This window comes from Vulpes lagopus, chromosome 8, assembly GCF_018345385.1.
Source record: "Vulpes lagopus strain Blue_001 chromosome 8, ASM1834538v1, whole genome shotgun sequence".
Taxonomy (NCBI): domain Eukaryota; kingdom Metazoa; phylum Chordata; class Mammalia; order Carnivora; family Canidae; genus Vulpes; species Vulpes lagopus.
This window is the reverse complement of record NC_054831.1, coordinates 56,503,171-56,526,790: the sequence shown is the minus strand read 5'-3', so window position 1 is coordinate 56,526,790 and position 23,620 is coordinate 56,503,171.

Below are 23,620 nucleotides of genomic sequence, written 5' to 3'. Positions count from 1 at the left end.
CAAAGTAGTTAGTCATAAAGTCTTACTGAGGGTATCTGGCTATAACATAATGAACAGGTTATGACCCAATGAGTTTTTGAGACCCATGTTTAATGACAAAGAATGTAGAGCCCTCTGGATCACCTTGCCCAGCATCCAAGGAGACCTTACAGACTTGGTTGGTTCACCTCCATCATAAAGGTGTTACCAGTGTTACCTTGCTGAGTTCATCATGACAGACCCACTCATTCTCAATGTCCTGACAGCGACCATTTTACTTCAGGAGGATGAAGAAGAGAGTCAGGAATAAAAAAGTATATGAACACCCAAGATTTTCTCCTTCTTCATCCAGCTACTATTTGGTCTCTAAGTGGTCCCTAGGTTCAAAAGTGAGGAGTGAGAACAGTGTACGATGAGATAAACAGACTCTGATTTTTAGGTTCATTCATGCCATACTTGCTAGTATCTAGTTCAATTAAACCTATTTACAGGTCAGATCAATTGGTCTATCACACAATCTGGATCTTAACTAACAAATTTCTAGACATGAAAAAGTGGCTACTGCTAGATAGACAAGCAGAGAAAATGACCTAAAAAATGGTAATTGGCCATCCACTCATGAATCATCTAGTTAAAGGCTTTTCCACACTGATTCCTGAGTGTAGTTACTCAACAGTGGGTCTGAAGATGTAGATTTATTGACTCTCCACTAACGACCTCCTGGCCAAGTGGAAGGCCATAGGAAACCCAAGACAGTTCCATTAGAGTCAGATGGTAATGACACCTAACACTAACACAAGGGCTCTTCTCTCCATACCACCCAGTGAATTTTGAGATGAGATGAATCAGAGAATCTGCCTAGCTTTACCAACTTCTGGGTTTTCAAAAATAAACAGTTTAAGGGGTTCAGCCAGGTCCCTGTCTGAGGAGGGGACCTGAGGACCAATGCTATGGTCAGAGTTAAATAGAGACATTGGGAAGATTTGTACTCTGGGGCTATTTGAAAACTGGTGATATTTGACACAATACTTTCTGTCTTAGCCAAAAGAATAGGGTACAAACAAAAATCTTTTAGTACATTAGTTTTTCTAGTACTATGTGCTAAATAATTTTGAAACAAATTTAAAAGTATTATAAGATTAAGCAAATGAATAAACGTGTTGATGTTATTCAGAATTAGGTTTTATACTGCAAAAGAAAGAACACACATATATAAAATAGAGCAAGAACAGGCTCTGAGGAGATGGATTGGAATGAAACTTGTCTATAAAGAACTTATTGTTTCTAAAAAAAGAACTTATTTCTAAATATATCTGTATATGAATGTATATATGTGTGTATATCTCATAATATATATGTCTCATAATATATACATACCTGTGCGTGTATATATATATATATATACACACACACATTTCTCATAAGAGAAAGTTGCCTTCTCCACACCTGATAGCCAGGGAATTGCAGTCTCTGAAAGGAGTTGTCAAAGATTCAGGTCCCTCTGGGATGTCCACATTACACATTTCTGCATTCCCAGCCTAGGCACCTGCATTCAGAGTCTACTTATGAGAGGTGAATGGCCTTGGTTGAGAAATTTTTCAATTACTTCTGCAAAACCAACTTATTAGGAAAGCTTGCAGATTTATGTATCAATTCTAATGTAGTATTTCATTTTTCCCTCCTAGAATTTTCACTTCCTTCTTTGCCTGCTCCCAAGTTCCATAAAACATCAGGATTCTTATGTTTGGAACTCCTTCAGAAGTGAAATGATTTCCCTCTCTGTGCTGATACAACTGTCCCATGCTTAGTGCCATTCTATATAAAGAAATGAATACTAGGGAGCCAGTGCCCTTTCCTGTTTAATCTTTCGTTCAGATAATCATAGTAGGTGAATAAAGGCTTAATTGTTACATTGAACTTGGCTCATTGTCTTATGTAACTACAGAGACACCTGGGAACTCTCTGTGACAAATTGGCACAGAAAACAGGATAGTCAATTTAGCACAATGTAATCCTGGAAAAAGCAAAAGTCCTGAGGATGGACCATGATAGAGAAATCCACAGAACCTCTTGGGGGCTGGTACTGAGCATTTGCAGGAATTTATGGGTCTGGCAGTACACTTCATCAGCCATGCCAATGGGTCTTAAGGGACAATACAGTTTGGTTTTGGATAGTAGTAGCAAACGCTTTATGTAAGCTTTTTCAGTTCTAAGTGGTACCAATGGTCCTTCTCTTTAGCTCCTGTCTACATGGGCAAGATACCATCTAATGGTCAAATTAGAGATTCAACACAGGGGTCTCTGAGGAAGACTTTGGAAGTAATTTTAGGGCTGTTGCTTATGATTCTTCAGTGATGAGATTAAAAGTCATCAGAGAACCTGTGAGTGGAGTTATAATTCCTCTAAGCAGTCCCTGGCACCAATGAATACCCATGATGCTGCTATAGAGACTAGTTCCTTAATGAAAAAGAATGCAGAAACCTTCAGGATTGCTTTTTCCAGCTGTCTGAAGAGACCTTAGAGACTGGGTGGTTTACCTCCACAATACAGAAGATAATCTTTAAAGGAAGTGAGGGAGAGTGGCATCTTTTGGGGTACATAACTATGGAAACTCTCCTTCAGAATAACCAGATAGGGGCCATTTTGCCCAAGAAAGTAAAGGACAGGAAATAAATGAGAGGGAAACACCCAAGACCTCTCCACTTTCAAATAGGTACTATTTAGTTTCCAAAATATTTGGCCCACTTGTAATGAGTTGTTCTCTATGACTAAAATATGTTTGGACCACTTTTGCAGAAGCTTTAGTAGTGCTTCAAACAATACTGGTGTTCCCCTGCTTCTACAACGAGAGAATGAGAACAGTCAATGCTGAGATTGTTAATCAGACCCAGATTTCTAGGTTCATTCATGCCAATGCTGCTGGTTATCAAACTCAATAAAACCTCTTTATAAGGTCAGGTCAATTTGTCCATACAAATTTGGATCATAACTAACAAATCTGGGGACATGTGAAAAATCAACTACTGCCAAAATATTAGATATAGTCTATCACAAAGAGTGACATAAAAAGGGTGATCAGGCACAAACTCCTAGAAAATCCAGGCAAGGATAAGATTCCTTATCGAGATCTTTGAATCTTGCTACTTAACAATATTTTCCCAATTGAGATTGATGGGCTCTCTGCCAAGGAGCCCAAGTTCAGGTAGTATGCCAGAGAGGGTGCAAGAGGAAGTCCCTAGGGCCTGCAGGATGATAGCCCTATAATTAATAGGAAGTACTATTCCCTTTATTTGCTCCAGTAAATCTTGAGATGAATGAAAAACCCTGCCAATTGTAAACCAGAAATTTCAGCCTTTAAACAGAAACAAAACTATGTATCAAAACCAAGGGCTTTATGTCCTTATTAGGGAAAGAGGCCCTATCCCAAAGTCAGAGTTTAATGGGGACATGGAGAACAACTTCATTTGGGGGTCTTTTGGATACTGGCACAAGGATGTCTATGATATTCATACAATGTATAACACCAGAATGAGGGGAAAAATAGATAATCCTATGTGGTTTGGAGTATGAGGCCACCATCAACATGACTCTTTTCTATCCAGACAGACCTCCACTGCTATGGTGTCCACTACTGAATGCATTATTGGTATAAATGTATTGTCTATGTGATCCTCTGTTTTCCTTTTTTTTTTTTTTTGTTTGAACCTCTGTTTTCCTTGAAAGGAACTATTTCAGTTATGGCTATTTTAGTAGGATGTGTGGAAGGCTATATACCTACTCACTTATCAGCCTTTAGTGCTTTTGTCTCAAAACAACTTCCTGGGAGAAAAAAAAATACCTGCCTCTCATTGTGTGCTTCAGGAAGACAAAGTTCCCCCAAATGACCTATGTACAAGATTTTGGGCTTCTGGAGTCCCAGTTAATTATAAGGTAGTTTAATGCTACAGTGCAGCCCTTGACACCAGCAGTACCTAATACTGTAACTGTCACAGAGGCTATTTTCCAAGATGAAGGAACTTGCTATGTTGCAACTGACATCACAAATATCCTTTTCAGTATTGCTTTCAGTTTACCCAATTGGAATGTGTTGCAATACACCATTACTGGTCTTCCATAAAAGTCCTTAAACTCCCTATCTGACCTAAAGTTTATCAAGGCCATAACCTGGAAAGAGGTCCCACTGCCATAGGGACAACTAGCCTTACTCTGTATTAATGACATAATCCAAATGCCAGAAAAAGGCACCAGCAAACAAGGACCAGATACCCTGTTAACTCACATTAACCCAGACATGGTACAAGGACCAAATCCAAGTGAAATTCCTATATGAGAAGGGTCACAATGTCTTGCTTGAGAGTAGACAATTCCCAAGCCTTTTACATTCTCTGGCCCAAGAAATACAAGGAATCTCAATAATTGGTGGTACTATTTGTCTACTGGTGATCTACATTCCTCACAGGTATCTTGATGGCACCGAAATATCAGGTTATCAAAAAGATCTCTACATTTGAGAGAGACCTGACAAATGGATGCCCTGGATGTCCCCTGACAGATCTTTTAGTTACCTATTGTATTTTAGTCACCTTTGGTGTATTAGGTAACCCTTAGTTACCTATGGAGGCCCCTATGATATACATTTTTCATTTAAGTTATATGTCTTAGCACCTCTCTGTTTGCCAGGTGTAGGCTATGCTGAAAGACAATGCTACCAGTCAAGGGCAACCACTGCATTTATGAACACATAATCAAATGAAGTGAGATGATAACTATATATCCTTGGAGAGTCAGTTGATGCCCAATTATTGCATCATAGTTGAGTATATGATCCATGGCCATAAAATAATCTTAGTACCAAAAATCTCAAGCAAGATGTATCAATACTTTTGTTTTCTGTTCACTAATTATCTTTGGCTATTAGTACTTTAGGATAAACTAAAAATTCTATAACATGTGCTCAAATACATTTTTATGAACCAAAAAAAAGGACCATCTGGTGAGTTTAATTTAAAATATTTTGATGCTATCTATAATTATTGTACTTACTAGTGAGTCCTTCTCTTCTGAGAGTTCTTTGTTTCTTTACTTGCAGTTGGGTTTTTGACAGTGAACCCTGATTCTTATGTGTCATCTTTTCATCTGGTACTTTATCATGATCTACAATATTTTCCACTAAATGGAAAAACATATCTATTGTGAAATATGTGAAATCTCTAGATTTAAAATTAATAATAAATGTGCAGCAGGATTTTTTCTTATTTTCATAAAGTTTTAAGTAAACTGCCACAATGATAATAGATCCACATGAACTTGTGAGATCAATTTTAGTAGAGATGTATATTGAAGTTGTCTCATTGTTTCATAAATATTCTGAGGCATCAAATACATTTTATATTAGTCTCTAGCTTTCTTACTTTATTTGGGCAATTAAATATTTGTAGGTCAAAAATGAAAATGCATATTACAAGTTTTTTCATTACAATACTATTTATAATTACAAAATATTCAAAACCACCCAAATATACAAACATCGAAAACTAGTTGAATAAACTAAGGTATACATTATAAACTATGGCATAGTTTAAATCATGGTACATAATGTATTAGAACAACTGTACATACTGCTATAAAGAAAAGCAAAAGATCTCGACAAAATTAATTAGAAGGATTTTTGAGGTAATGTTAGGTGGGGGAGGAGGGGAAGACTGAAAGAGAATACCTAGCATGCTACCTTTTGAAAAAAAAAAAAACAGAAATAAAGAGGGTGGGAAAAGATAGGGTTTTTAAAGTAAAATATAAAAGAACAAAGCAGAAAACAACATAGTTGGATTCCTATAAGTGGAGATTGAAGACTGGGGAATGTAAGGGAAGAAATGCTAATTTTACATCTTTTTGCATATTTACTACTTTTGGAAGAAAGTTCATTTTTACATATTCCAAAAATAAATTTTAAAAATAAGAAGGTCGGCTAAAACAGAAAGAAAACTGTTGGAGATGGAGAAAATAAGCACAAATCCAAGTAATAAATCAACAGTATTTGACATATACCCTTAGGCAAGAGAGTGGGATGTAAAAATCACAGAAATTTTTAGTAGTTTTTCCTTTTTCTAGTGCTATCAGGTAAGCAACTGTGAAACAAAGTCCTACTTGCAGCGGAAATACTAGCTCTTCACTATACTGATTACAATCCTCTGGTGGGCCCAAACAAGGACATTATCCAACAAGGACTGTATATCATGCTGATCCATATGGGGCAACATGGTTGGGCCATTCATATAAACAAAGTACAAGGACGTAATATCCAAGAAAAATTCCAGGGCAGTATCTGCAAGAGACAAGACATCTTATTCCACAAGAGATGTCTGTGAATTTTTTGGCCCTCTCTGACTAAAAACGTTCTACCCAAAGAGGTTTCGTGGTACATATCTATGGGGTTAGCATAAGGTCAGTTACCATCTGTTCACCATTGAAACCTATTGCAAAAAAGACAATGACACAAGTCTGAGGCAACCATTGGTTCTTTGGACGAGTAACCTTTCAGCTTTGGCTAAAAGGTTCACAATCTTTGTGAGACAGTTATTGGCCTACTATTGCCCTTGGTGGATACTGAGCCCTTAACTATGGGTGTGAAATAGTATTAAGATCAGAAATTCCAAACAAAATGTATCAATAATTTTCCTTTTTTTCTCTAGTTATCTTAGGGTATTCACACATTAAATTAACATGTAAAATTTCTAAAAAAAATATATCCTAGCTATATCTTCATGAGCTAAAGAAAAACAGATCCACTGATAATTTAATTTAAAACAATATGCAGGGTTTTGTACTTTTTAAATACTTACTAGTGAATCTTCCCTCTCTAGGAGTCTTTTCTTGCTCTACTTCTGTTTTAGTTTTTGACACTAAATCTTGATGTCCAAGTATATGCTCTTCATCTGGTATTTCATCATTAGCTACATAAAGAAATATATTTATCCATTAAATATAAAAAATATCTACTGTAAAATACATAAACTTCAAATTTATACAAGTGTACAGAAAAATTCTCTTTCATTTTGATAAAACTAAAAATACCATAATGCTAGACACAATATAAAAATGGTGAGAAAAGTTTTAATGAGTATTTTTGATACTCTTATTATTTCTTAAATGTTTACAGAAATTAAATCTACTTAGATTAGTTCTGGTTTTCTCAGGTATTTATACTTAGGCTAATACATATACATAGACAAAACAATCAAACACATATGCACAAGGTTACTTATGACACCATCATTTGTAATTGCATAATATTCAAAACTACCTAAATGTTCAAACATACATTGCTGTTTGAATAACTGAAGATATATACTATAAACTAGGGTGTGATATAAAGACTGGTATGTTGGCAGGATGCTCTTTAACCTCCATGTGTTTGAGTTTCTTCAAAATTTCTTCTTGTGATTGAGTTGAAGATTCAAAGCATTATGGTGTGAAAATATGCAGGGGACAATCCCAATCTTTTGGTATTGGTTGAGACCTGATTTGTGACCCAGTATGTGGTCTATTCTGGAGAAAGTTCCATGTGCACTTGAGAAGAACGTGTATTCAGTAGCATTTGGATGTAAAGTTCTGTAAATATCTGTGAAATCCATCTGGTCCAGTATATCATTTAAAGCTCTTGTTTCCTTGGAGATGTTGTGCTTAGAATATCTGTCATTTGCAGAAAGCACTGTGTTCAAGTCTCCCAGTATTACTGTATTATTATCTAAGTATGTCTTTATTTTGGTTATTAATTGATTGTTATACTTGGCAGCTCCCACATTAGGGGCATAGATATTCATGATTGTTAGGTCCTCTTCTTGGATAGATCCTTTAAGCATGATATAGTGTTCCTCTTCATCTCTTACTACCATCTCTGGAATAAACTTTAATTTATCTGATATGAGGAGTGCTACCCCTGCTTTCTTTTTTTTTAAGATTTATTTATTTATTATAGACAGAGAGAGAGAGAGCGAGAGAGAGGCAGAGACACAGGAGGAGGGAGAAGCAGGCTCCATGTCAGGAGCCCAACGGGACTCGATCCCGGGAATCCAGGATGGCGCCCTGGGCCAAAGGCTTTAGGTGCTAAACCGCTGAGCCACCCACAGATTCCCGCCCCTCGCTTTCTTTTAAGGACCATTTGAATGGTAAATGATTCTCCAAATTTTCATTTTCAGGCTGGAGGTGTCCTTAGGTCTAAAATCAGTCTCTTGTAGACAGCAAATAGATGGATCTTGCTTTTTTATCCTGTCTGAAACTCTATGCCTTTTGATGGGGTCATTAAGCCCATCACGTTCAGAGTTACTATTGAAAGATATGAATTTAGGGTCATCATGATACCTATTCAGCCCCTGTTTTTGTGGATTATTTCTTTGGGCATCCTCTTTCTTTTACAGAGTCCTCCTTAATATTTCTTGGAGACCTGGTTTTGTGTCACATATTCTTTCAGTTTCTGCCTATCTTGGAAGCTCTTTATCTCTCCTTCTAGTCTGAATGAGAGCCTTGCTGGATCTAGTATTCTTGGCTGCATGTTCTTCTCATTTAGGACCCTGAATATATCCTGCCAGCCCTTTCTGGCCTGCCAGGTCTCTGTGGAGAGGTCTGCTGTTAATCTAATACTTCTCCCCATATAAGTTAGGGATTTCTTGTCCTCTTGCTGCTTTAAGGATCTTCTCATTATCTTTGGAATTTGCAAGTTTCACTATTAAATGTTGAGGTATTGAATGGTTTTTATAGATTTTAGAGGGGTCTCTCTATCTCCTGGATCTGAATTCCCATTTCCCTCCCCAAATTAGGGAAGTTCTCAGCTATGATTTGTTCAAATACGCCTTCTGGTCCTCTGTCCCTATAAGCGTCCTCTGGAACCCCAATTAAATGTAGATTTCTCCTTCTGAGGCTGTCATTTATTCCCTTAACCTTTCCTCATGGTCTTTTCATTGTTTTTCTCTTTTTTCCTCAGCTTCCTTCCTTGCCATCAACTTGTCTTCTATGTCACTCACTGGTTCTTCTGCCTTGTTAACTCTCATCATTAGGACCTCCAGTTTGGATTGCATCTCATTTAATTGACTTTTTAATTTTGGCCTGATTAGATCTAAATTCTGCAGTCATGAAGTCTCTTGAGTCCTTTATCCTTTTTTCTAGAGCCACCAGTAGCTTTATAATTGTGCTTCTGAATTGGCTTTCTGACATTGAATTGTAACCCAAATTTTTAACTCTGTGAGAGGGAGTCCTGTTTCTGATTCTTTCTTTTGTGGTGAGTTCTTTCTAGTCATTTTGCTCAGTGCAGAGTGGCTAAACAGAAGTTGTACATGTTAGAAGTGCAAACTCTTCTCTCTGTAGTGTTCCAGCTGTTCTCTCTTTAAATCTCAGGTTGAATTTGTAGGTCTTCAGGATGATTTGAGAGTTATCTAAGTAAGTTGGTAGGGACAGATGACTTGGGGACCCTACTCCTCTGCCATCTTGTCCTGCCCCCTCAAGATTTTATTATATGTATATTGACTAACTCTCTGGCAGTGAGTACTTCCTACTGTTCTTTCTTTTGAGGTACATTTCTCCATCTCATCATTATGTCCAGAAAAGAACAGAAGAAAGTAAGAGAAAAGACAGAAATAACAACACCATAAAAAAAAACAGAAGAAAATAAAAACAAAACTAAACAAGGAACAATCATGTAAGCAGTAAAACAGAACAAACAATAAACTAGGTCCTGAATGAATTTCATCTGTTTGCTAAAAGAAACAAGATTTCCAAAATAGGAAATAGGAAAGAGAGAAAAAACATACATATATATAATATAAAATACAATGAAAGGAAAACACAGCAAATATATAAAAATAAAAATTTAAAAAGAATTGATAAAACAAATAGCTGAAAAAATAAAACTGGGAGACTAAAGAATAATTTCAAAAACCCACAAATGCTATAATACTGTTTTCCTCAGGAGCTATATAGTTCTGCTATTCTCTATGATCAGTAAACTTGATGCTAGTGTTTGTTCCTACTGGTCCCCAGGGAGGGGCCTGTTGCACTGATTCCCAGGTGTCTTTGCCGTGGTGGAATTGTACCGCCCTTGCCCTGGGGCCAGGCTTAGGGTAAGTGGCTCCAGATTGCATTATGTCGCACTGTTTTGTTCCCTGAAGGCTTTCAGCACCACTGGGGGGCATAGAGGATGAAAATGGCAGTGTCTTGACCTCTAGAACCAGACAGAGTTGAAAGTTCATACTCCCACTATTCAGTGGGCCCTCACAGAAAAGCAATCACTCTTGTCTCACTGGTTTCCATATGAACTCTGTTTTCACCCAGCCAGTGACCTAGTGTTTTTATCTCAGGCACATGACCCAGTTTAAAGTCTCCAAACTTTATGGACTCCTGTGGCACAAACCTAGATCATTCCTCCTGGGGGGTCTGGGCACACTCCTGCCTTTTGCTGGACCCCTGGCTTGGAGTGTAGTCATGCAACCATGCAGCAGTTTGCCATTTACAGTAACACCAAACAAAAAGCTAGCACCTAGACTCATTGTTTTCAACCAGCTTTCCCACATTGAAGTGGCCCCAGGGATCCAGAAACCACATTGCTACCACCTGGGATTCTGCCCTGCTTTGTCAACTAAGCACCTTTAGGCCAGGGATATCCCCCATTGAGTTCAAAAAGTTCTCATTTTGAGCTCTGCTTGCTTATAATACTTTGCAGTAGCCTCCTTAAGCAAGCTCCTTCCCTTCCACCATTTCTTGCAATGTATTGCCCTAGACTCATGTCTCTGCATGTCCTACCTTCCAATAAGTGGATGCTTTTCTGTTTGTAGAATTGTAGCAATTCTTTTCTCAGATCTCTGATTGATCTTGCAGGTGTTCAGAATGATTTGATAACTATCTAGCTGAATTAGAGTTCCCTACTCCTCTGACATTTTAACACTTCCCCAGGACTATAAGTTTTAAAACATAGGTTTCAAAACATTTCTCTCCATTTTTACCTTATAAACCAATAGCCTTACAACTACAGTAGCTGTGAAAACCAGCAGTTTGGGAGCCACAAGCAAGAACAAAATATGTTTAGAGATTCCTAATACACTCTTTCCAGAGAAGAATCACTATTTGATATGTCTGTTAGCTTGATGAAAAAGTGCAATGTTGGTGCAAGTACTTACGTGGCCTGACCTATAGCTTGCTCTGTACAGAACATTTACCAAAATCAATCAGTGACAGTAATTTAACAGGGCAGGTGGGTGACATGGCATTGACAGTTGGGAGTTTATAAGAGGCTGACTAAAAAATCTTGAAAAAAATTGGGAAATGAGATGTCCACAAGGGGTGGCTTTATAAGGCTCTGACATATTCCTGGAATCTAAAAGGCAAATAGCATATGTATGGCTATGTACATATCCAGGAAACATATGAAAGTTCCCTTATCTGTCACCTCTGGCTGAGCCTGAAGCTTTGAGTAAGCAGAAAGTGAAGGCTAAGTTAAAGTTGCAAACTTCCTGTATGAGTATTGAAGGCATCCCCCAAAATACACATAGAGTAGAAACCCTTTAGTAGGGGCAGAGAGGCTTCAACATATATAATTGAAACTCTGTCCACTAACATAACTGAGCAGAGACACTAGTGATTACAAACAACAAAAAATGGAGACTGAATCTCTTTGTCCTTTTTTGGTTCATTTTCCACATATAAATGAAATAATATGGTCTTTGTCTTTCTCCATTTCACTTATCCTAATACCCTCTAGGTTCATCCATGTTGTCGCAAATGGCAAGATCCCATTCTTATTTACGGCTGAATAATATTCCATTGTGTATATACAGCATCTTCTTTATTCATTCATCTATTGATGGACACTTGGTTGCTTCCAAGTCTTGATTGTTCTAAATGATGCTGCAGTAAACATAGGGGTGCATTGTTGTGATGAGCATCAAGTATTATATGTAAGTGTTGAATCACTAAGTTGTATACTTGAAACTAATAATACACTATATGTTAACCGTAATTTTAATAAAACTTTTTAAAAAGTTGTAAAATATGGGACACTTGGGTGGCTCACTGGTTGAGAATCTGCCTTTGGCTCAGGTCATGATCCCAGGGTCCTGGGATTGAGTCTCGCATCAGGCTCCCCATAGGGAGCCTGTTTCTCCCTCTGTCTATGTCTCTTCCTCTCTCTCTGTATCTCTCATGAATAAATAAATATTTTTTTAAAGTTGCAAAATGGGCCAAAAAAAATCCATAGAAATGCATATACCTTCTCAAATTCATGTTTTTATAATCTTTGGGTAACTATCCAGTAGTGGAATACTGGATTATATGGTTTTCCTATTTTTAATATTTTAAGGAATCTTCCTTCTATTTTCCAAAGCAGCTGCACCAATTAATATTCCCACCAACAGTGTATGACGGTGCCTTTTTCTTCACATTCTCACCAACACTTGTTATTTCACTTTAATTTTAGTCATTCTGACAGAGTAAAAGTGACATCTCATTGTGGTTTTGATTTGCATTTCCCTGATGATTAGTGATGCTGAGTATATTTTCATGTGTCTGTTGGCCATCTGCATGTCTTCTTTTAAAAAATGTTTCTTGGGATGCCTGGGTGGCTCCAGTGGTTGAGCGTCTGCCTTCGGCTTAGGGCGTGATGCTGGGTCTGGATATTGAGTCCCACATCAGGCTCCCTGCATGGAGCCTGCTTCTCCCTCTGCCTGTGTCTCTGCCTCTCTCCCTGTGTCTCTCGTGAATAAATAAATAAAATATTTTAAAAAATAATAAAAAATAAAAAATGTTTCTTCAAGTCCTTTGCCCACTTTTTAAATTGGATTATTTGGGGTTTTATTATTGAATTGTATGAGATTTTATATACTTTAGGTACTAACCCTAACTGACATTTGCAAATATCTTCTCCCATTTAATAGACTGTCTTTTCATTCTGTCAATGGTTTTTTTCACACTGCAGAAGTTTCCTATGTTGGTGTAGTCCCAATAGTTTCTTTCTGCTTTTCTATTGCCTGAGGAGCCCTATCTAGAAAAATGTGGCTAAGGCCAATGTTAAAGAGTTTACTGCTTATGCTTTCTTCTAGGAGTTTTATGTCTCTCCTGTAGGTCTTTAATCAATTTTGAATTTATTTTGTATATGGTTTTAGAGTAGTCCAGTTTTCCCAGCACCATTTATTAAAGAGACTGTCCTTTCCCCAGTGTTTATTCTTGACTTCCTTCTCATAGATCAATTTGTGATTATGTGTGAGTTTATTTCTGGGCTCTTTATCCTGCTCTGTTGATCTATGTGCCTATTTCTGTGCAAAACACCATACTGTTTTGATTACTAAAGCTTTGTAGCATATCTTGAAATCTGGATTATTATAACTCCAGCTTTTTTCTCAAGATTGCTCTGGCTATCAGGGTCTTTTGTGGTTATGTACAAACTTTAGGATTATTTGTCCTAATTATGTGAAAAATACTGATATAAATTGCATTAAATCTGTAGATTGCTTTGGGTAATATGGACATTTTAATTATATTAATTCTTGAAATCCATAAGAATGGGATATTTTCCACTTATTTGTGTTGTCATCAATTCTTTTCATACATATTATAGTTTTCAGAGCATGGGTCTTCCTCCTCCTGGATTCAGTACATTCCTAGGTACTTTATTCTTTTTGGTGCATTGTTTTCTTAATTACTCTTTCTGCTGCTTTGTTATTGGTGTATAGAAACACAACAGATTTCTGGGCATTAATTTTGTATCCTGCAACTGCACATAACTCATTTATTAGTTTTAATAGTTTTTTAGTGAAGTCTTTAAAATTTCCTATGTATAGTATCATGTCATCTGCAAATAATGATAGTTTGACTTCTTCCTTACCAATTTGGATGCCTTTTATTTATTTTTCTTGTCTAATTGCTGTGGCTAGGCCTTTAGGTTTCATATTGAATAAAAGTGGGGAGAGTGGATATCCTAATCTTAGAGAAAAAGTTCTACTTTTTGCGAATGGGTGTGATATTGGTCATGTTTGTCTAGAAAAAGATTTTAAACTAGCTTTCATAAATATGTTAAAATAACTAAAGGACACTTTATCTTTTTTTTTAAATAGATTTTTTTAAATTTTTTATTTGTTTATGATAGTCACACACAGAGAGAGAGAGAGAGGCAGAGACACAGGCAGAGGGAGAAGCAGGCTCCATGCACCGGGAGTCCGACGTGGGATTCGATCCCGGGTCTCCAGGATCGCGCCCTGGGCCAAAGGCAGGCGCCAAACCGCTGCGCCACCCAGGGATCCCAAGGACACTTTATCTTAAAAAATGAAAGAATTATTCTTATTATCTTATTATAAGAATAATATCTTACCATTTCACAATATCAGTAATGATATTTTTTTTAAAAAAATCAAATAGAAAAAAAAATCAAATAGAAATTCTATAGTTGAAAGCATAATAATTGAAATATAAAGAACTAAAGGTAGGATTAAAAATACAAAGAAGGAATCAGTGAAAATAAGGAAATATATATTGATATTACCCAGTCTAAGAATAAGGAGGAAAAAAGAATGAAGACAATGAACAATCTCAGAGAATGATGGAAAATCATCAAGAGTATCTACATATGCCAAATGGGCATCTCAGAGAGAAAGAATAAAAGGGAAAAAAGTAATTTGCAAAGAAATAATAGTAATTAACTTCTCAAATATTATAAAACACATTAATCTTCACTTAAAAGAGCTCAACAAACTCAAAGTAAACTCAAAAATATCCAACATATGCATATCATATTCATATTGTCAAAAACAGTTTTCTGGAGGTTCCAAGATTCTTAATTTGAGTTTTTTGAGATTAAAATTTTATCTTCAGGTGAAATTTTTTTTTCTGACATCTATCCATTTTCTCATATAGAAAAAAGGCTTTTTAATCCACTAAAACATGAAACTATGCATCATGAAGATTCTGAATTATTAAAATATATCAACACTAAAAATTTCCTCTAATTTTTATAATATTTTAATCAAATGACCACGATTTTTTAATAATAAAAAGTGAGACTGGTGAATTTTCAAAATAAAGTGTAAAACTCAAGACAGTGTTTTTACTGAAAGTATATGAAAGCACTCTGTTACTATACATTAAAATTCAAGTTGAACATAGACCTTATTTTTCTTAGCCTATTCCCTTTTTAAAAAACTTTTATTTTATTTTTTTAAAATTTTACTTGAGAAAGTATGAGTGAGAAGGAAGGGAAGAGGGAAAGGTAGAAGCAGGGTCCCCACTGAGAAGGGCACCTGATGCAGAACTCAATCCCAGGACCTTGGGATCATGACCTGAGCCAAAGGCAGACACTTAACTGACCCATCCAGGTGCCCCCAAAGTTTTCATATTTTAAAACAGTATTTATTTAAAAGTTGGAATGAATAAAAATAATAATTCTAACATAAGTAAAAGGAAGTGAAGATGGATTAGATGGAAAAAATAGAAATTCTCCAAATATTGAAATCTGAATATATCAGTAATTATAACAGTTGTAAATGGATTGTATGTTCTAAAAACAGATAAAGGCTGTCAAACTGGGTTTATAAACAACCTACAAACTATAAACTATTGATAAGACATATGTGTATATGTGTGTATGTGTGTATATATAGGTATATATGTATATGAATATGGTATTTGTGTATGTGTATATGTGTGGGGAGTCCAGTTACAGGCCAAAATCCTGTGTGTGGTATTTTGTGCCCAACCATAGACAGTTCTGGACAGATATTTCAACAATAATAGATATTTCAACACCCCAATTTGAATAATAAAGCACTAGGTCAAGAAGGAAATATAATGATTGAATGACACTATAAAATAACTAGAGCTCTGAAGAAGTCTATAAATAGCTGTAGAACACTCTACCCAACAAAAGCTTAATTCATGTTCTTCTCAAATGTATTTGGAACATTCTTCAAGATGTACTATATAATAGGCCCATATTATGGGATGACATTAGAAATCAGTAACAGAGGGATCCCTGGGTGGCGCAGCGGTTTGGCGCCTGCCTTTGGCTCAGGGCGCGATCCTGGAGACCCGGGATCGAATCCCACATCAGGCTCCCGGTGCATGGAGCCTGCTTCTCCCTCTGCCTGTGTCTCTGCCTCTCTCTCTCTCTCTCTCTGTGACTATCATAAATAAAAAAAATAAAAAAAATAAAAATTAAAAAAAAAAAAAGAAATCAGTAACAGAAAGAGATTAGGTATATTCACAAATGAGATAGAATTAAACAACACACTCCTAAATGACCAGTGGGCCAAAGAAGAAATCGCAAGAAAAACTAGAAAATACTTTGAGATGAAAAAAAGCAGAAACACACCATGTCAAAATTCATGAGAAGTTAAAGTGATACTCAAAGAAAATTTATATTTTCTAACAACTTCTTTGAAAAAGAGAGACCATAATTAGTAAACAAACTAAATGAAAAGCAGGTAGAAAAAAGCAAATAATAAAGACTAGAGCAGAAATAAATAAAATTGAGGGAGGAAAATGAAAGTCAATGATCCCTGAAATGCTTGGTTGGTTTAATAGGCAAAAATCAATCACTCAATGTACTAAACCATATTATTAGAATAAGAGACAATGTGTGATAGAGTTTCTTACTATGGCAAATGGGCAAGAAAAAGAAATTTAAAAAACCAATATTAGAAATAAAAAAGAAAGGATGAAAAAGGAAGAATAGGAGGGAGAGAGGGAAGGAGGGAGGGAGGGAGGGAGGAAAGAAGGAAGGAAAGAAAGAAAGAAAATGATGTCTTCTTGCATGTATGTACATTAAAAATCCCAAATAAACACATATACACATGTACACATACATCCCCAAACCTATTAGAATAAGTGAATTCAGCAAAAGTTTTAGGTTACAAGATCAACACACAAAATTCTATTGTATTCCAATACACTAGCAATGAACAATCAGAAAATGAAATTTAAAAAACAATTCCATTTACAATAGCAACAGAATCAATAAAATATTTAAGAATGAATTTAACAAAATAAGTTAGGACTAGCACTCATTGGCTTTGTTTCTTAAATTTCACGTATGAGTGAAGTCACAGTATTTGTCTTTCTCGGGCTGACTTGTTTCACTTAGCAGTACACTCTCTAGCTCCATCCATGTCATTGCAAATAGTAAGATTCCATTCTTTTGGTAGCTGAATAATATATTCCATTGTATATATGTACGACATCTTTATCTATTCACCAGTCGAATGTGCAGAGAGAGAGAGAGAGAGAGGCAAAACAAGAAACAGGATCTTAACTATAGAGAATAAACCAATACTTATCAGAAAAGAGAGGAGTGGAGGGATGGGTTAAATAGGTGATGAGAAATAAGGAGTACACCTGTTGTAATGAGGACTAGGTGATGTATGGAAAAATTCTCTGGATGTGGATTGTTAGACTTAATATTGTTAAAATCACAATACACTCCAAATGATCTACAGATTGAGTGTAACCCCCATCAAAACCCCAGATGCCTATTTTACAGAAGTTGAGAATGTGATTTTAAAATTCATATAGAAATTTAAGGAATTTAGAATATCTAAAAAAAATCTTAAGAAAAAAGTTGGAAGACTTCCATTTTCTGATTTAAAAACTAACTACAATTATATAAATAATGTATTATTTATAATAAGCATAGCCATATAGATCAATAAAATACAGAGTTCAGAAATAAACTGTATTTATGTAAATTGCTAATTTTTTTATTTGACTATAGTTTACATACAATGTTACACTAGTTTCAGGTATACAGTGTAGTAATTCAACTTCTCTATATGATATGTTATGGCTCACCGTAAGTGTAGCTACCATCTGTCACCAAACACTGCTATTATAATATCATTGACTATATTCCCCATGTTGACCCTTTTATTTCCATGACTTATCCATTCCATAACTAGAACCCTGGATCTCCTACTCTCTTGCACTCATTTTGCCCGTTCTCCTACCCCTCTTTTCATCTGGTAACCATCAGTTTGTATTTATAGGTTGCAATGATGTGGATGGATCTTGAGGGTATTATGTTTTATTTTGTTTTGTTTTTTAAGATTTTATTTATTTGGGGGCACCTGGGTGGCTTAGTGCTTGAGTGTCTGCCTTTGGCTCAGGTCATGATCCCAGGTCCTGAGATCAAGTCCTGTATCAGGCTACTCATGGGGAGCCTGCTCCTCTGCCTCTCTCTGTCTCTCATGAATAAATAAATTTTATTTATTAGACTTCCCACAGGGAAAGATAAATCTCTTCAATAGATGCTGTTGGAAATGGATACCTACATACAGAAGAATGAACTTGTGCCCTTATCTGACACCAATACAAAAAGCAGCTTGAAATGGATTAAAGATTTAAATGTAAGATCACAAATCATAAAAATATTGGAAGAAACATAAAGAAAAAGTTCCTTGACATTAATATGGGCAATGATTTAATGGATATAATGCCAAAAGCACAAACAACAAAACAAAAATAAACAAATGAAATTGAATCCCCCAAAAAAGCTACTGCAAGCATAAGAAAACAATCAGCAGAATAAAAGAGAAGCCTACAGAATTGGAGAAAAGATTTACAAACCATACATCTGATAAGTAGTTAATATCTAAAATATATAAAAAGACATACAACTTAATAGAAAAACAAAAGATACAAATAACCTGATTTTAACAAAGAGCAAAGTACCTGAATAGAAGATATACAAATGGCCAACAGATACCTTAAAAACGCACTCAAACATCATTAGTCATCAGGGAAATGCAAATCAAACCACAAACAGATATCACCTTACACTTGTTAGGTTGGTTACTATTAAAAAAGAATAGCAACAAGTTTTGGTGAAGATGTGAGAAAATGGAATTATTGTTCACTATTGGAGGAACTATAAAATGGTGCAGCCACTATGGAAAATAATATGAATGTTTCTCAAAAAATTAAAAATAGAACTACCATATGATCCAGGTAATCCCACTTCTGATTATTTATCCAATAGAATTCAATTCAGGATCTCAAAGAGATATATTCACAATCCAGTGTCACTGTTACATTATTACAAATAGCCAAGAAATAAAACAACATTAATTTTGCTTATTTTTTATATATATATAATTTTGCTTATATTATATATATATTATATATATATATAAGATCCATCAACAGTGAATGGATAAATGAAGTGTGATACACACACACACTAAATATTATTCAGTCTTTCAAAAGAAATCCTATCATTCACAAAAACATGGATGAATCTTGAGGATGTTATGTAAGTGAAATAAGCTTTCTGAATTTCTGTAATAATTACTGATGTTGAGTAATCAATAGGACAAATACTCCATGAATCCACTTATATGAGGTATCTATAGTAGTCAAGCTCGTAGAAGCAGAAAGTAGATTGGTGTTTGTCATCTGAGTTAAGGAAAAAGGTGAGCCTCAGCAGGCATAAAATTTTAATATTACAGCATAAAAATGTTCTACAGATCTATTATACATTTTGCTTATAGTTAATAATACCATACTAAACACTTAAGAATTTGTTAGGAGGGTAAATTTCATGTGTGTTTTTTTAACCACAATAAAAAGTCAGTGAAGTTCAATTCCATACATCCAGAAGAGGGAAAGGCATAAATATTTGGAGAACAGTATTAATGACTACTACATTAATACACATGCAAAAATGTAAAATAAATAAAATTAAGTAGTGTATTTAAAGATTCATCATGTTCAAATAAAATTTAGCATTGATGCATAGATGTCTCCATATTTAAGTCTACACTCATTAAAGAGAAAAATCATGTAAGAATCTCAATCTTAAAAGAAAATTTGATTTTTTCAATCTTACTGAAAAAGGGATAAAAAAGAAACTTGAAAAAGCTACCGAAAGCAAATATTACACTTAATACAAAGCAGTAGAATCATTCCTATTAAATTCAGGAATAAATAAGAGATGCTTCCATAACTGCTATTATTTAACATTATACATCTCTCCAAAAGTGATATACAATGGACAACAATCACATGAAAAGATGCTCAACATCAGGAATTATTACAGAATTCAGATCAATATCACACTTGACATCCATTAGGATGACTACTATTAAAAATAGAATAAAAAATAAGTGTTGATGAGGATGTAGAAAAATTGGAACCCTAGCACGCTGTTGGTGGAAATGTAAACTGCTAGAAAACAGTATGGACATTCTGAGTAAGGGACAGGCAGGGCTAAGTAGGGAGAGATAAGTAAGGGGTCACAGAATCAGGCTCACAAAATGCCAAAAGTGTGGAGATGAAAGGAACCAGAGATAATAAACCAGACCATCCTGTCCCAGGTGCCAGAGGTGGGTTCTTATTATAAAAGCTACTTGTGACCAAAAAGGGATTACCAGATCCTAAAAAGGACATAAGCCATTAAAGATATCACTAGTCCTTACTCAATGGTAATATTAAAAATGTTTAGGTTCCCTGTTTAGCTTTCAATAAAAGACCAGCCAAAAAACATTCAGTGGCAACCCTTTTGGGACCCTTCACTTCTGAGAACTTTCTCTGTATCTTTACTTACTAAACTTCTATCACTTTACTCACTCTCCTTTGTGCACAAGATTCATTCTTTGACTCCATGAAACAAGAACCAAGCTCTTCCATATCAATTCAAAAAATTAAAAAGAGAACTATCATATATACAGCAATCCCACTTCTGGGTATAGATCCAAAAGAACTGAAAACAGACTCCACAGAGATATTTGCAAACTGACGTTCAGTGGCAGTATTATTCACAATCAAAGGTTGGAAGCAAACCAAATGTCCACCAGTAAATGCACAAATGATATGTAGTATATACTACTCAGCATTAAAAATGAAAAAAATACTGACATACTGCAATATTGACGAAACTTGAGGACATTATGTTAAGTGAAATACATGAGTCACAGAAAGAACTATGATTCCACTCATATGAGGTATTTAACATAGTCAAATTCACAGAAATAAAAATTAGATTGATGGTCACTATGGGCTATGGAGAGGACTAATTGTTTAATGGATTTAGAATTTCAGTTTTGCAAGCTGAGAAAGTTCTAGAAGTCCGTTTCACAACAAGGTGTATATACTTAAAACTACTAACTGTGCACATAAAATGGTTAAATGGTAAATTATATGTGTTTGTCAAATTAAAAATGAAAAGATTAAAAAATTAAAAGAAGAGTTCAGCAAGGTACTGGCTAATTTGCTATGAGAAGTTAAAAGGACATAAGATTCCAGATATTCCAGTTCTTGTAGGGTTAAAAATGAGGTTGCTTATTATTAGATCAAATAAGTTGACATTAAAACCCACTTCAAGACAGATAAGAAACTACTTTAGTATTACACTTCTTTACAGCATGGCAGCTTGTGGATTTGGTGTTTCTCTTGAAATATGTATTAAGGTCACTTATTTAATATACAGTGGCATAAAAACATGCATATAGACAGTGGAACAGAGAATTCAGAAATATTTACCCATGGATATATGGTCAACCAATTTTGGGGAAGGATACCAAAAACTCACAATGGTAAAAGGATACTTTCTTCAATAGGTGGAAAAATGGATATCCACATGCAAAAGAATGAAACTGGATACTCACAAAAATCAACTTGGAATGTATGAAAAATTTAAATGTAAGACCCAAAACCATAAATCTTATAGAAGAAAACAGAGGGGAAAACCCTTTGACAAACATCTTACTAATGATTTCTTGACTAAGAAATACCAAAACTACATGCAACTATGGCTAAAATAAACAAGTAATTCTATAACAAAATGAAGGTCTCTGTTCATCAGAAGAAACAATCAGTAAATTAAAAAGGCAACCTACAGAATGGGAGAAAATATTTCTAAACAACATATTTGATTAGGGTTAAATATCTAAACTATATAAAGAAGCCATACAACTCAATAGCAAAAAGGCAAATAATCCATGTTAACAAATGGGCAAAGGAGCTGAATAGAAATTTTTCCAAATATACAACACACAGACACACACAAAGAGAGAACATCAACATATAAAGGTAATTGGAGAGGAGGAATGGGAAGATAGCAGCAGAGTAAGAGGACTGTAGGCTCATTTCACACCTATAAATACAACTAGATAAATATCAATTCATCCCGAATATCCCAGAAATCAACCTGAAGACTGTCAGAGCAACCACCACAACTAAAGGAAGAGAAGAGGCCACATGGAAGAAGGTAGAAAGTGCAGAGACACGGTTTAGGGGAGAAACAGATCAAGGATGCCATGGAGGAGAGGGAACCTTGGTTTTGGAGAAGGGTGAGACAGAGAGGAGCACACAGGGAAATGCACAAGAAGAATATTTGCCCAAAATAATTGCCTGGAAAATGAGAGGGGCTGAATTTCATGAGTTCCTGCAACTAGTGGAGCTTAAAGCCTAGAGTTTTAAAGATCAGCAGGCTTGGCTGGGACAGAGCCCAGAGGACAGTGCCCTGTTCCTAGAGGGAAGGCAGGTAAATAATCCAGGGGAAGACACTCTGGAAACACTATTATGAAAAACACCTGGGGCACACAGAGGAGACATTACTCCCTCTTCTCAGAGTACATCTCTAAGAGGCAGCATTCATAGAAACTCCACTCTGGGAACAAAGATGCTGGTTGGTGCCACTTCCTTTCCCCACCTCTCAGCATAAACACAGGGAAAATAGTATAGTGCAGTAGCCCCTCCCCCACAAGACTAGCACAAATCACAGCCCATACCAGGTCTCCTGACCAGAGAGTTCTGCAGGGCCTCAGTTCTCATGATAGTGTTGTCAGGTCCCATTTCACAAGCAGACAAGAACACACCTAGTTAAAGTGACTGCATTCAGGCCAGAGACCAAAAACTGCCCACAGTAGGCAAGGAGAGCCTCTGTAAATGACTGTACTGAAGAGCAGAGCAGTCAAACATAAGTGGGGTACATGCCGCACACACCAGAGACATTTCCTGAAGTACCAGGCCCTGTACACTATATGACCTCTTCTTCATAAGACCATTACATTCAGGGAAAGGAGACATAACTGGCTTTTCTAACACCTGGAAAAAGGCAGAGACATAGACAAAATGAAAAGAGAAATTTATCCCAAATGAAGGAATAAGATAAGGCCACAGCCAGAAATTTAAGTAAAGCAGATAAAAGTAACATGCTTGATGGAGAACTTAAAGCATCAATCATAAGGATGCTCACTGAACTTGGAAAAAAATAGAAGACATCTGTAAGACTCTTACCACAGAGATAAAAGAGTTTAAAAAACAATCAGAGATGAGGAATGCAATAAATGAGATTGGAAACAGGCTTGCTGCAATGACCAGCAGGCTGGAAGAAGCAGGGGAATGAATTAGAAATAATAAAAGACAAAATAATGGAAAATAATGAAGCTAAACAAAGAGAGAAATAATTATGAAACATGAAAATAGACTCGGGGAACTCAATGACTACATCAAACGTAATAACATTCATTGTTATATGAATCCCATAAGAAGAGAGTGAAAAGGGGACAGAAAAAATTTGAGGAAATCATAGCTGAAAACTTCTCTAATCTGGGGACGGAAACAGACATCCAGATCCAGAGGCACAGAGAACTACCATCAAAATCAACAAAAGCAGGGC